At 44.2% G+C, this 14,803-nt stretch overlaps 1 protein-coding gene across 2 annotated transcripts in view; it reads left to right on the forward strand.

The window, feature by feature from the left end:
- The window catches only part of LOC118101816 (ankyrin repeat and BTB/POZ domain-containing protein BTBD11-A), a 118,919-nt gene that overhangs the window by 45,623 nt on the left and 58,493 nt on the right, over nucleotides 1–14,803 (forward strand). The gene's annotated exons all lie outside the window — the stretch shown is intronic.

The following is a 14,803-nucleotide window of genomic DNA, read 5'->3' on the forward strand; positions in this document are numbered from 1 at the left end:
TCATTCAGTTACTCCGTTTTCACCACGAGCTCTGACGTACGCTGTAATCGGAGTCAGACCAACGAACAGGGACGAAAACATCCTCCTTTACAGTGGTGATTGCTTCATAACCCTGCCGTGGCATCAGGGGCGCCTGTCAGCCACAGTTAGGGTTCAGGGTTTTAAAGGAGGGGGGTATCCCTGCTCCTCGTCCCCCAGCTCCCCTCGTCTCTCCCCTCGTCTCCTCGCTCTACGTCTTCACGAGCTGTCTCTGCCCTGTCTCCCCCCCTTAATCTCACAGCAGCCATTAACAGGGGCGACTCTGCGGCTCCGGCCTTGCATGGCGGCACTGCTGTCTCTCTCTGCTGCTCCGAGGGATGAACCTCCGACTGCCGACACACGGAGAGGAAGAGGACGCTGCACCTTCAGGGGAAAAAAGAGGAGAATAGATGCTTTTCTTTGTTTGCTCTTTAATAAAAAACTTATTTTGGATGCACACTTAGCGATAATGGCGCCGCTGCTGCTGTGATTCTGCTGAGCTTCACGTCAGACTTTTACCGGAGCCTCAAACTTCTGAGGACTCAAATTACAGAGCATAAGCAGAAATAATGGCTTTGATAAGACGTCTATTTCAGATTTCTTCCTGAATGCTAAACACATCTTCGTCCCCTTTGGCGTCTTGCTGCAGGTCAGAAAAAAACAAAAAATAGAAATCCAATCCTTGAAATGTCAAAACAGTCGCCCCCACATAAGTGAATATTTGACAGAGTTTTTGAAAGCTGTGTACAGTGTGCACGGTCAGTGTGTGTCTGTGGGTTTACAGCATGGCTAAGCCCCCCCTAATCGGATTATTACACAAAAGCAAGCCGATGGAAACAGAGCAGAGTAATTAGCAGAAATTCAGCAGAAATCATTGCTCTATTAATTATTCCACTCCGTCTCCCTGTGTGGCGTCCGGAGATAGCTGAGAGGGAAACGGCTCGAGATGGTCGGCGAGCAAAAAAACGGAAAGTGTTTTCATTTGTTATTGTCATTGTCGCTTAATCTCTCTCCTTTTGTTTGGTTTTCTTCCGATTCAGTTTCGATTCAAGAGAGATTGGTGGTCGTTGTCTTGTGACAAGTGCGTCTGCAATTAGGCGCCAAGTCATCAAAAGTACATTCAGCAGAGAAATGCTGATATGAATCTTTGAATCAGACGCATCTCCAGTTTCTCCCAGTGTCCAGAAATGAAGCCAAAATATCCCGGATAGGAACGCTGCCATTTTGACCGATGACATCATTTGAAGACCGCACAGTGTTTTTATGGCATCGAATATTAATAAAGTGAAACTAACCAGGAAAGTGTGGGAGGAACAATAACCTAAAATGACAGAAATTACATGTACTTTGATTTTTTTTCGTCTATCCCATCCATTAACATGGAAGAGGCAGAGTTCATGACATGTACTGCAGCCAGCCACCAGGGGGCGATTGAGATGCTTTGGCTTGATTTTTGAGGAGCTGTCATGGCGTCCATCTTTATTTACAGACTGTGAACTCTCTGCTTTTCAGACTCAAACAAATTCAGATCAATTCAATAATTTATAATATTTATTTGAATATAGTAGTACCAACATAGTACCTTTAAAAACAGACACAGGATATAAAAATGCATTCACGCCGTTAAAAACAATTAAGAAATAAAAACGATAAGAAGACACAAAGATAACACAAATAAAAAGAATAGGAAGAGTGAGTGCATAAACCTAATTAAATATAGTTAAAAAGAATAAAAGCATTAAAAGAGATTATAAGATAAAAAGACAACACTACATAAAGGGTGAAACATTTTTATCTCTTCAGGCAGATTGTTGCTGGTTTTGAACTGGTTCGGATTCTTTTTTCAGAACTTTTTAATTATCTTTGTGAAACTTTGTCTTGGACTAGTTTCTGAATTCTTAGAGTTTGGACTTGCTAGTTTATTTATTTAGGTTTTATTATTATTATTATTTTAGGGCCCTTCAGCTCTTTGTTTTGGTTTCCTCTCTCTTTGTCCCTGCAGAACATTTTGTTCCTGACTCAAGATGTTTCTGTGTCTCCTGCAGAAAGGAGACGTTTACAGGGGTGAGTCACATCCTCCCTGGTTGTTTTTAGTTTTTAGCAGCTCTGCGACACAACATCCTGGTCATCATGTCAGAAGATGGTGAAAAAAGACTATAATCAGATCCCAGAAGCCATGGTGACGTCTGAACTCCAAAAGAACTCAATTTAGAAAGAAATAAAACAGAGAAATAGGGCAAATCCTCACATCTTCGCCCTGTAAATGACTTGAAATCCTAAAAAATGAATGTTCAATTCTCTTATCAAATAATTAGCCGGTTGTTTCATTTGAAAAAAGTTTAATTTTAATATGAAAATCACCATATTTTATGACGCTAAACGAATTGTTGTGCTGCCGTGTGTGTCTGGATATCAGTGTGTGGCCACTGGGAAGCACGCGGAGCCACTTTTAATCAGCGGGCCTCCCAAAACAAGACGCGACGTGTTTAATTGCTCTCTCTGGAAAAATTAAGAATCTGCAGGATGTCAGGGAGGTGCGGGGCGCTCGTTTTCTTTCCTACGAGGGAACGACACGCTCGCTCCTGTGGGTTTGTTACTCCAACTGTTAATTATTCATGGTTAATAACCACCTGCAGAGGCTTAAATCTGTCCCCGACACTTCATTAGCTGATATCAGATGCCTTCATTTGTTTTCCTGCAATCACAGCTCAGGGTATTGAGTTAACTTCACGTGTACTTTCAGGAGCCGGGTTTGCATTGCTCTGCGCGTCTCTCTCTCGTTCTGGGATGTTTTTGTGAATTTGCTGAGAGCTCTTTTTGTGCTCGGGACTGTTATCACGGGGCCCCAGATGCACTGAGGGTCCCTGAGGGCTCGTGTGGAGAAGAGACAGAATTAGAGTAAAGACGAGAAGAGAAACGTGTGAAAAGTGTTGCTCAGCGTGAGACGACTGCCGCATCTCCCAGTTGATCTCTCGCACTGAATTCTCCTCCAACCTTTCGGGTGCTGAGCTCTTTGGTCGGGAAAGATCGACGTCTCTGTATCAAGAGAATCTTTTAGATTGTAGTTGCGTAACGACGAAGTTAATATCAGTCTTTTCCACTTTAAATCTAAAAGTTCAGTTAGCATAAGAAGACAGATCAGATATATTTGTTGACCTTGATTCTTGACTGGTCTGCTCCAGAGGTCAATCATCTGTCTTTACATGTCGACTGTGACAGAGGAGCATTAGGAAGAGAAACCGTCTGAATCACCTCTGAAGGTGGTTCAAGATTCCTCTCTGCTGCACCATGATGAAAATCTGGAAATGGATCTGCAGGAAAGCTGCGCCAGGGATTGAACTTGTGGTCAAACTAAAGTATATGTGATGTGTTGTTGTAGGCTTTGTGTTTCCCCCGATGGGTGCAACCGCTGGAATGGTCAGTGGGCTGATTTGTATGTAGCGTGGGAAAAGCAAGATGAACGCAAGCAGATCCGTGATGGAAAACATGTGAATAACTTTTACTGTCGAGATTATTGACTTTAATGAGACTCTTGAAATGCTGCCCTGCATCTCTGGGAGTTTCTCTCCTATACTGGATGAATCCTTACTTCATTATTTATGTTAAATACCGAAGTGCAATGCCCCCTAACCCATAACTGCCATCTTTCTCTTAGCCCTGCAAAGTAATTTAGTGAGCTAACCCATAACCGTAGTCCCTCTGCCATAACCTCAACCCTTCTCCAACCTGAACCATACCAGGGTTTCTAGTGGAGATATCATAGAAAGACAGAATTATAGAAACATTCCCACAGACATTAAAAACCCTGCAGCCTTTGAATTGAATCCAGGTGTTTGCAGCATCATTTAATATTCTTTTTCTCCGGCAAATTGTGCCGTGAAATTACACCAAACTGGGCCTTTTGATAATGATGATTTGACGACAGAATGAAACGATGGATTAAACTGCCTGTCCGAGATGATTCAGGTCTGTTTTCTCAGCATCAAGAGGAGACGTAGCGGTCGGAGTGGAACCGAACACCTCTGTGGCGCCGCGTCTCTGTTCCCGTCCTCTGTTCTGACACTAACAGTCAATATCAACCGCTCCAGCTGAACAAACATCATCATTGGTGCGAGTATCGGATCAATCAGCCCCCCCCACAGTCCGATGGAGCTTCTGCTCCAGTGAAGTCGTCCTCGCCGTGCGTCTCCGTTCGTGCACAACAACAACAACAACAACACACACTGAGCGCAGGGGGAGGAAAGCGTGTCTCTGATTAAAGTAGGCTCCTTCTGAGTTGTGACCCAGCCTGACCGTGGCAGCGCTCCAAAGATCTGCTGATGAGGATGCTTCACTGAGGCCTGCTCTCTCTCTCTCTCTCTCTCTCTTTCTCTCTTTCCTCTTCCCTCTCTCTGTCTCTCTGGGCTGACACGGGGGTTTTCTGTTTGAAGGCGTAGCCCCCGCGTCTCTAAACATTTTTCCCCATCAAGTGCCGGCCCTCTAATTCACCGGGCAGCTCACGCGGCATTATATAAGACGTCCCAGTGTTTTTACTGTAAAAGTGAAAGTCATAACCCGGCGAGCTGCAGGCTCCTCTGACTCGAGCTGCAAAAAAAGGATCAGCAGAACTTGTAAGTGCTCAGGACACAAAGATCCTCAAATCAAGTTCTGTGTAAACTCGTGAAAAATAAACCTCTTTAACCACGATGACTCAACGAGATGGCAAACTGCATTTGACTTGGAAGGAAAACAAAATATTTTTTTAAATTAGCAAATGAATTAATACACGATTTCCACAGTGTCCTTGTCCACTAATGTAATGACATGCGTCGCTACCTGCCAAACCATTTGCGCAGGCTAATTTGGGTTTGGCATTGAGGGGAGAGATGAAACGCAGTTTAAAGACTTCACTCAAGCTCCGAGGCTCAAACTCTGTCGGGCTTTAATTCCCCTACGTGTGCTGAGAGCGGGTTTATGGTCTCGTGGCTTCTAACCTGTAACGTTAGGAGGATATTTAGGAATGTTAGAACATGTGACCTGGTTCTGTCACTAAGTTGTAGGCAAAAGAAAATGAGTCAGGGCTGATTAGAGGAAGAAGAAACGTGTAAATCTGCGGAAACATTTGAAAAATAAGGTGAAACACTATTTGTACTATTTCATACATCAGGCCCATACACACAAATCATTTAAGATATACTACATATGTCATGAGGGACAAAAAAAACAGGCAAGTTCAGTTCATCTATTATTACTATGGTTACCTTTGAATCTGATGAATGGACCTCGTGCACAGACGACTAGTGAGAATGTCACCAGCGTGAAAATCTCTTTGTTTAATCATCAGGCCAAATAATAGATCTGGTTCTCAGATGAAAAGAAGCTTGTGGACAATTCCCAAGATGCATTTCGGTGATGAACGTCCAGTTACAGAGCCGAATGAATGACTGAATGTGGATATTTCCAAGGTGTCGACCTGCGTTTCACCCCAGTGCCTTTCAGGATGTCTTCACATGTCTTCCACGTGTCGTCGGTTTACTGTAGAGCCTGGGCAGCGGCTGTGTGGCTGCAGCGGTTTGATCTGCCGTTATCTGTTTGGACAGGAAGACGCTCTCAGGTCAGAGGTGGGAGATAACAAAGTCTTTCTGAGGAAGACGTCCATCCTGTGATCAGACTCCCTCTCTCTCGTTTTCTTTTTTGGCAAGCTGGTCGTCCTGTGATGGAGCCGCGGTGGCATCAGGCCCCTCCGGCTGCTTTTTCACTTCAGTGCAGCCAATTTTATTTGGAGTGTGCAGATGTAAACCTCTGCTGTCGCCGTCATTAGGGAGGAAACACGATAGCCTGTTTGGGACTTGAGGCTGCAACCTCCGCAAAACCTTGACCAACTTTAATTCAGCCATATTTTCTGGGATTAACTTTTTATTCTGGGAATCTATGGACCGGTTCAAAGGCTTTAACCCAACACCACAGCATACGACTAGTTTCAGTGGGATTATAAATGTATATTCAACAGCGTCAGGGAATGCCGGGTAGTAAATCTTACACTGACGCTGCCTAAAGGAGCTGCCAGTGCATTTAGAAGAAGTTAGTTTGGTTTCAGTGTTGCATTAATGCTGTTTCAGGGGATTTTTTTTTCTCCACTTCTCCGAAAAAGTAAAGTTCCGTGGAAACACTGAATCTTTTCAGCCCCGAGCGGAGTCACGTGGCTCATCGCTCTCCATTCAACAGTTTGATGGATTTACACATTCGACATCGATAAATTATAAGTTCTCATGACTCGGCTGATCCCCCTGACACCTAAGAAACGTCTGGAAGCCCCTGATGCGTAGGATGCCCCCCCCCGAATGGAGACACAGATCAGATGCGTCGCTCCATTCGCGAGCAACAAAGGAATCAACAGGTGGATCCTTGGTGCATGAAGAGCACTAGATCTTCTCGGTGACGCCAGCTTGCTCATTAGCTTATTGGAAAAATTCAAATGTGAAGATACTGATCATAAAAAACAACAACTTATTGGCGGCTCGTCGTGTTTTCTGTTCCAGGAGGAAAGTTTGTCTCAAAGCCTCTTTGTGTCTCACATGAAAAACAGATTCTACATGATTCATATGAATATATTTACACATCTAGGCCCCTATATATGTGTTCCCCCCGCCCACACGGACAAACCATGTGTATATATACACAGAATACATTGTTTATAAATAGGCTTAGTGCTTATTTTAGCCTGATATGGTAAAAGTGACAAAAACCCTGTATTGGCAGCGATTTGAGGATCTGTCAAACTTTAGTTAAGAAATGTTGCTCAGCATCTATAAAAATAAATATTTCGCAGCCCACAGGAGAAACGAAGAATCAGGTTTTACTGATTGATTAATATTATATTCTATATGCAATATTGTGTTTATATATATGTATAAAATTATAATTCAGTCTATTTGATATCCTCAGAACTCTTCGCTCTTTAATCGACTTTATATAATATCGTTTCCAGCAGCTCTTGTCAGAAGTGCTCTTCTGATGTTTTGATGATTGCATCGGAAGGTACGAAGCCAGAAAGATTACATTTCACTTCACCTGTGCAAAATGATTCACTTTACAAAGTCATCTTCATTTATATTTACTGTTATATTCACAAGGAAGCATTTATTTCTTTATTTGAGTCCAGAGTCACAGGAGCTCCGATGTAAAGGATCCGTCTTTATATCCTTTTCCACTTTGCAGTGATGTTCTTCAGCCGACTCGGTTCCTAACAGCTTGAAGAGTTTTCTCAACCTACTCTCCTCGTCCTCCTCCTCCGACAGAAGCTGTTTGATTACTCCGGCCAATTTAATCAAGTACATGCTAATCTGAATTGATTTTGACTTTAAAGGAAGGCAATGAGTGTCTGTTTAGGCCGTTCCACCGACGTTCAACTTGGCAGGAGGCTAAAAACACATTTACTGTTAAGTTCCATGAGGTTGGATTTGTTCACCTGCCACTTTCTCTTCCCGCCCGGCCTCCTGGAGTCTCCTCGTGTCCGAGGGATCCAGTAAATCCAACTGAGACCACCTCTCGTGTTCTGTTGGTCCGAGGCACCTTTCACAGGTCCATCGTCCATCCCTCCATTATCTCTACCTCTTATTGTTTTGAGGGTTGCAAATCTCCACTGACATTGAGTGAGTTCCTGATTTCCTGAAAGCAATTAGTCGCCTCGAAACTGCTTCATCTCATATTTCCTGCTACACGACTACAAAGGGACCATCGAAGAAAACGTCCTCCTGAGAGATACAATGCTGAAATAATAGGATATCTTTTCAATTCATGAGCAAACATACAGCAAATCTCGAGGGTCTTTTTTATTCCTCCCGGGGGGTTTAGGCTGCCGCAAAACCAGCGCGGCGACAAATTGGATTAGCGCGGCTTTTAGAGAATTAAAACACGTTCTCCGGAAAATTGATCAGGATGAGACGAGATACTTGAAAGAGCCCAAACTGTGCACCGACGCTCCTCTTTTCATCTGCGTGCACGCACAAGATGCACCGTGAGATAATTCACCCCCTGGAGGGAGAAGAGGATCTGCGTCTGAAAAACAATATCTCCTCCCGACTGTTTAATAACTGGGCACGTTTACATGAAACAGCACGGTGCGCCCTCGCGAACAGGGTTTACCTCAAAAACAACCTTTTTGTCGCTGTAAATAGCTCGAACCCGACTGCTCGTTCTCCTCCAGACTGATTAATGACCCCTGGAAATACACTCTTCTTTGTAACCGGGATTATTTGAGCCAGCTGTGGCACGAGCTGCTCTCTGGCTCCACTGTGTTTCTGCACAGGGAGCGGGTGTTATGTAAAAAGGGCCTCCACCCATTCGGGGTATGTCGGGGCAGATCCGTAATTCCAACGGATCCAGGACAGGAGTGTGCACGATGCAGGGTAATGTCCCCCCCGTGCTGCAAAGATGTAAAAACCTTCAAAGTGAAATATTTACACTCTGCGCTCCAGGAAAGTGTTGCACCATTTGTTTTCATTTCCTGCCTGCGGTTCCGAGCCAAGCGGCGACGTGTGTGCGGCATCATTTTCTGAATGGAGCATGTGCGATGCAGATGACTGCAGCCTGTACTCTCACAGACTTTGGGGTCGCGTACGAAACATGACGGGGGCCTCGTTCCGCAGCAGGCGGTGGCGAAACACTTCAACGCCTCCTGCAAATTAACAGAAGAAAAGTTCCCTTTTCTGTCACATCTGAGACAAAGTTTAATCTGCGCACAGAGCCGGAGCGGAGCGGCGCCTCATTAACAGACGTACCTGTCTGCGGCTTCCACCAGCGACTCTGTGTTTGTGAATAATGAGGCGATTCTTTGGCAGTAAATTCATCCGGCGTGCAGCACACAGCAACTCGAATGGAGCTTTTTTTGTTTCTCACTGACCTCAATAAGAAGAACTCGTCAAAAACAAAGAAAAGCAGTGGTTTTGTGTTTTTTGAAGTCAAAGTGAAGAAAAACACCCGAGAAGTTCCTCTCATCTACTGCAGAGATACGTCGTCTTATCTTTGCCTTATTGACTTTCAATGATTTATTCAGCAGGTTCTCCATTGAATCAGTGTAAGGCCGCAACTGATGATTGGCTCTTTGATTTATTTTGGAGTGAATATAATGTCAGAAAGTGGTGAAAAAAGGGAAATTACAATAAAGTGCCGGCTGGTGTCCTGAGATTACTTTGAACCAAGCAACAGAACAAAGATGAATTGGCTGATAACCACATTTGAGAGGCTGGACCCAGATTGTTTTGGGCAAATATATGTAGTTACTGATAAGTTTTAAAGTAGTTAATAATATATAACTACCTTAAGATAACTGGACTTGATGTTTCACCCCCTTCCAAAATGTTACTACAAGATTATATATATACTGTATTTCATTGTGGGTGAATATGTCTCACTGGGTCAGAACATTCCCTCGACTCTGGGTTTTCTACTGTGCCGATGATGCTGCTGCTATATTTACCCAAACCGGGTCATTTTTAACCCGGTGATGTTCAGTGTGCTCAGTGTTTGTGGTGTTCTCAGGACCTTAGCTGCACTTCCACAGACGTAATAATAGAAATTGGAGCTTGCTGCAGATTTCTAATCCCGATTTTCACTCTCCAAAGGCCACATCCTTGGCTTCCTCGCCGTGTATTTACGGTTCATCTATGTATATCTTATATTTATGCAGTGGGAGAGGTCAGGCGTGCGATGCCAGAGCAGTGAGCCAGACGGGCCTTTCCTGTCCTCTGCCTTCTGCCTGACCAGTGCCAGACGCTCCATGTGGGGAAAAAGGAAAAGGGGGCAGAAGAATGACCACGCCCGTGGAAGAGAGCGGCAGCGTATGGCCGACTGGTTCTCCGGCTGACCCAGCTCTCTAATTGGATGTCATTACGTAAGCTGGACTCCTTCAGAGCGCTGGAGGGAAAACACAAGGATGCACAGTGTGTGGAGTGGTGTGCAGTTTGTCTTCAGGGCTCAAAATGGAAATTTCTCTCAGAGAAAACAGTGTTTTTTTCAAAGCGACTGCACGAATCCACAAAGTGACTGAAAACACTGAGTCTTTCTGCTGTTTTCCTGCGTCAGGCCTGATTGCGTTTCACTTGTAATTGGCAGCGCTGGTTCGGTGGATGTTGTCCAAGAGCGTCACGCTGCTCTCCTGTGTGCAGCGTTTCAAAGGATTTCACAGATACAGTATATAGTTGCAATAAATTCTCACCCTCCTGTTGTCTTTGATATCGGTTAATTAGTTTCACCAGAGCCCGGCGGCCTTCGAGCCACGCGCTTCCCAGAGAGCAACGCCGCTTCCCTGCGTTTCATCTGTTGAGAAGCTATCAGGAGGAGGCATCGCACGGCTAATTTTAGCACAAGGTGGGGTGTACTTAGTGGGATGGAGATGGTGCGGCACAAACCAGTTGGAGCGACCGTGGCCCAGGAGGTACAGAGTTTCGGGCACTAACCAAAACAGCAGTGGTTCGATCCCTGGCTCCAGTAGTCTGCATTTCGAAATGTCTTTGGGGAAGATACTGAACCCCAAGTTGCTCCTGTGTGGATTTGTACTTTAAAGTGCTTTAAGTGATTGACAAGACTAGAAAGGTGCTATATATACAGTTACTTTACCATTTACTGTTGAAATTAGTAATTTGTATGTATTTGAACACAGTATTTCAACTTTTAACTGTATATTTTTGCGTCTCCTTCATCATTACTGACTAATTCTGAGCAGGTTTTAACCCCAGACTGTAAATAATGTGGCCCTGAACGTCCCGACAGGCACAGGTCGGTCTCAGGCCCGTGTTCACATTGAGAAAAGTGCCTCTAAACTGTGAGAAGACAGTATTCAGAATCAACAAGGTCGTTTTTTCGATCGTGCCGTTGACAGACATGTGGTGAGACGGCTCCAGAAAGACCTCGGGAAATAAAGAAAAACATTCAGTCTCAAACCGCTGATGTTTTTGGCCGTCGGGGAAGAAAAACTGGGAGAAAAAAGCCTTAAATACAGTTCTGACATCTACCTTTTTTAAAGTAATACGCCGAGATTTCCTCGGAAACACTTCACTGGAGTCATGTTTCTGGGCACCTGGTGAATGAAAGTCAAATATTTGGCTCTATTTTCAGTCTCCGTCAACTCTGGAGGGAAATATCTCTCTGTTTAGCAGCTAAATGCTCCAGTAAATAATGAATAACTCGTCTGACATTAGCTGACGGGCAGTCTACCGCGGGTTTACACTGATTTTTTTTTTTTGTTGCTGTAAACCATTGGCCTCTGTGGGCGAAAAACGATGCTGGTGAGAGTGAAGCTCGGGGTCAGAACTGTACAATATACAACAACAGAATAATAAAAACAGATAAAAAGCTGAGAGTATATGCGACTACTTTCAAATGCAAGTATTTATTTGCTCTATTAATAATATATAAAAAGATATTTATCCTAAATAAATGGGTGAGGTCACGTTTGATTGCTCATAACTTTTATTCCAGGACTATTTACTATGTACTGCTTAGAATTAAACACAGTAATTATTCTTTGCCTCATTCTAGATCATTGTTTGTTGATCACATTAACAGACCAGACGCAATAAAAGCTGTTGAATATTCTCTTGTTAATATGACTTACAGCTTGTTCAGCGCACGGACGTTAGGTTGTTAAACACAGATCCTCGTAAAACCCACTTTCCTCAAATAACGAGACCTCAGGGTGGAACTTCATTTAATCATCTGTAGACTTTCCTGTTCTGCTCGACAACGGAGGAGACGTCAGACAATGAACAGCAACAAGCAGGAAATGACAATGTTGTTCTCGTATTGTCCGAAATTGTCCATTGCTGTGTTTCGTTTGTTATTTGCAGTGGAAGGATTTAAAAAAAAAAATGAAATGTGGCAGATTCAGGAAACTGGCGGAGGATTAGAGGCTTTTTAGGTTTTATGCCTTTTGTGGCTAAGTACTCTCTTTGAAAGGATGATGATGTATAGTGTTGCAAACGTTTCCCCATTCCTCCCACAGCTAGTCTTCGTCTAATTTGGTCCAAGTACCAACTGCTAACATGGAGGAGGCTGGGGTTTATGACCTATACTGCAGCCAACCACCAGGGGGCCATTGAGATTCTTTAGCCTCACAAACAAATTCCAAACAATTTAAGACATAGACTCTAAAGATGTGAAACTATAACATAACTACATCATAAAATGTATTCAAAGTGTCCTTGGACTTTTTAGTTTGGTCCATGTCCCATCCACTACCATGGAGGAGGCAGGGTTTTACCATTAAGGGGTGTTTGAGCCACTTTCCATCTTCTCACACAGTTTTTGGTTGGTGTCATGAATAAATAACAAAACAAGGAAGTAGCCCGAAGGATTCGGTGTAAAAATATGCAATATGATAATCTCACAAAAATCTGTACGTGTAGTTATTATTCCTGATTCTGGTCCAAAGTGTCCACAGCGAGGGAAACACTTCACTTAATCACGACTGTGCAGAAAGATGAAGAAAGGAGGGAAAGTATATGAATATCACAAAAGGAGACGGTGCCTTTCACACGGAATGAGGGATGGATTCATGTCTTTAAGGGCTGAACAGAAACCCTCAGTAAACGACAACAAAGGTGAGGAAACATGGCGTTAGGGTTGAGGAGAGAGAAAGCAAGGCCTTGGAAACGAAGCATATTCAGGCTCGGCAGTGAAAGGGAGATTATCCCTGATTGTTCCTTTCAGCTCGTCTGAGCCGTTTCTCATTTACTTTCAAATCAGATCATTCAGTTTGCAGCTTCGCCTTCGATAGCAGGAGCAGAGCGGTGAGTCTTCACTGGGTTTCTCATGTTGCAGCGTTAGAGGCAGATTGTTATTGTACAGTTCAGGTGCCGTAGATTCGAGCTCTGCCTTTTTTTAGCCTCGAGTCGCCTCTGCCAGGCTCATTTATTAGAGCTGGACCTCTTGTGGAATTACGGCGGATGAAAAAGGTCATCAATTTTCATGCTCTGTAAGCTCCTTTCATCTCGGGGCCACCGAGAGAAAAAAAGAAAACCACAATGATGTGCATCGGAGGTGCACGGCTGCCAAAGGGCGTCTTTATTAATGACGGGGAAAAACCAAAGTGCCACCTTGATGCGTGTGAGTGATGGACGGAGGCCAAAGCCCGAGTCGGGTCTGATCCCACGACTCAGAGGGACATGCTGGACAAATCAATCCAGATTCAAAAAAGGCAACGGCATAATTTCCTCTCACGTTTGCCAAATGTTCACCTCAGTCTGAGACATATCGTGGAGGATGGTGTTATTTCCAACATTGTATATTTCCAACTTAATTCAGGCGCCGCTTCCTTCTGAGGCTTCATTTGAAGACTAATTGCATCACAGTGGCGTGACTGGTCCCATTTCTAGAGCTCTTTCATTACCAGTCCAACATATCCCAGAATTCATTGCACTTCAGCCACAAACCGTTTTTCAAAGAGGTCACGACGCGACAAGACGTCCAGTGCTCAAGTATCACGCTTCAACCCAACCGAACAGTTAAACATGTTCAGTCAAGGGGCGTTTAAACGTTCTCGTCGTGTCCAACTAGGCAACAGCGATAGCGGCGGTGACGAGCCGGTGTCGCCAATCAGGGGAAAAACTTATCTTTGCCATCGACGCGGCCAACGAAGAATGCAGCCCCTCAATTAACACTCAGCTTAGGCTTGTACATCCAGAGTGGAAGCATTTAAATACCCCCAGCCTCCCGATGGAGAAAACGAATTTCCGCCGCTTGTATTTGCGACGTCGTTCTTTTAGTCCCACGTAGCCTCCGTCCAAAAGTAACCCGGCCGTGAAGTCGTCTACGCCGTAACCCCCTTCCTGAACACTGCTATCCATTTCTCACGTTTTGGCAGGGAAGCCGGTGAGCAGCATATTACTCCAACTGTCAAACTGTCTCGCAAACATCTGCATTGTCGCTGTCAAACCAACAGGAAGACAGAGAATCTGACACACGGATAATTTACTTTCACCGGAGAAATCTGACCTTTTGTCTGGCATCGTTTTTGTTTTTGTGTCAACTGAACAAATCGGGACTTGTTTTTTTTTTCTTGTTATTTCTTATTATCTCGCTTCCTTTTGACTTTTTCCTGGAGACGTAAAAAACACTTGAGTGTAATTAGTGACAGTTGTTGTTTGGCCGTTCGTGTTGTACCTGCTTGTGCTGCACGAAATAAATATTAATAACGCTCATTAGTTTCAAATTTAGTGATGGAGTACGGTCATTATTTAAAATCCTGTCAGTCTGGTGCGAGCAGGATAATTAATAGGAACACGCCACTGATCATAAACACTCAGGAACGGATCTAATGGAGGAATGAGACGTTTTCTAAATGCTAAGTCGACCTTTGTGTGTGTGTGTGTGTGTGTGTGTGTGTGTGTGTGTGTGTGTTTGTGTTTGTGTGGTAATCAAGCCGGGGTAAAGTGGGAGGTGTTGCAATCTTCCCAAACCGTGAAATCAATCTTTGGTCACATTGGCTGGATCCACGTCATGTTTGAAATCATGTTCAGAGCAATCGAAACCTATTTCACGTTGAAGTGGATCCACGGTGGGAGACGCCTGAGAAGATGATCCCGTCGAGGGGCTGAGACACGAGTGAGCCTCCGACTGCAGCGAAGATTAAACGTGAAGCGGAATCATCGCGCAACGACTGAGTCGAGGGATTCAAATCTCCCTCTAGAGGCGTCTGGTTGGATCCGATAAAATGCTGCATGTTTTGTTAATGGCGGCTCTTTGGTTCAGCGCTGCAGTCGTTGTGTTTGATTCCCCCACAGAGACCCTGAGTGACTCTGGGTCAGTT

The sequence above is a fragment of the Hippoglossus stenolepis genome, chromosome 22 (assembly GCF_022539355.2).
Source record: "Hippoglossus stenolepis isolate QCI-W04-F060 chromosome 22, HSTE1.2, whole genome shotgun sequence".
Taxonomy (NCBI): domain Eukaryota; kingdom Metazoa; phylum Chordata; class Actinopteri; order Pleuronectiformes; family Pleuronectidae; genus Hippoglossus; species Hippoglossus stenolepis.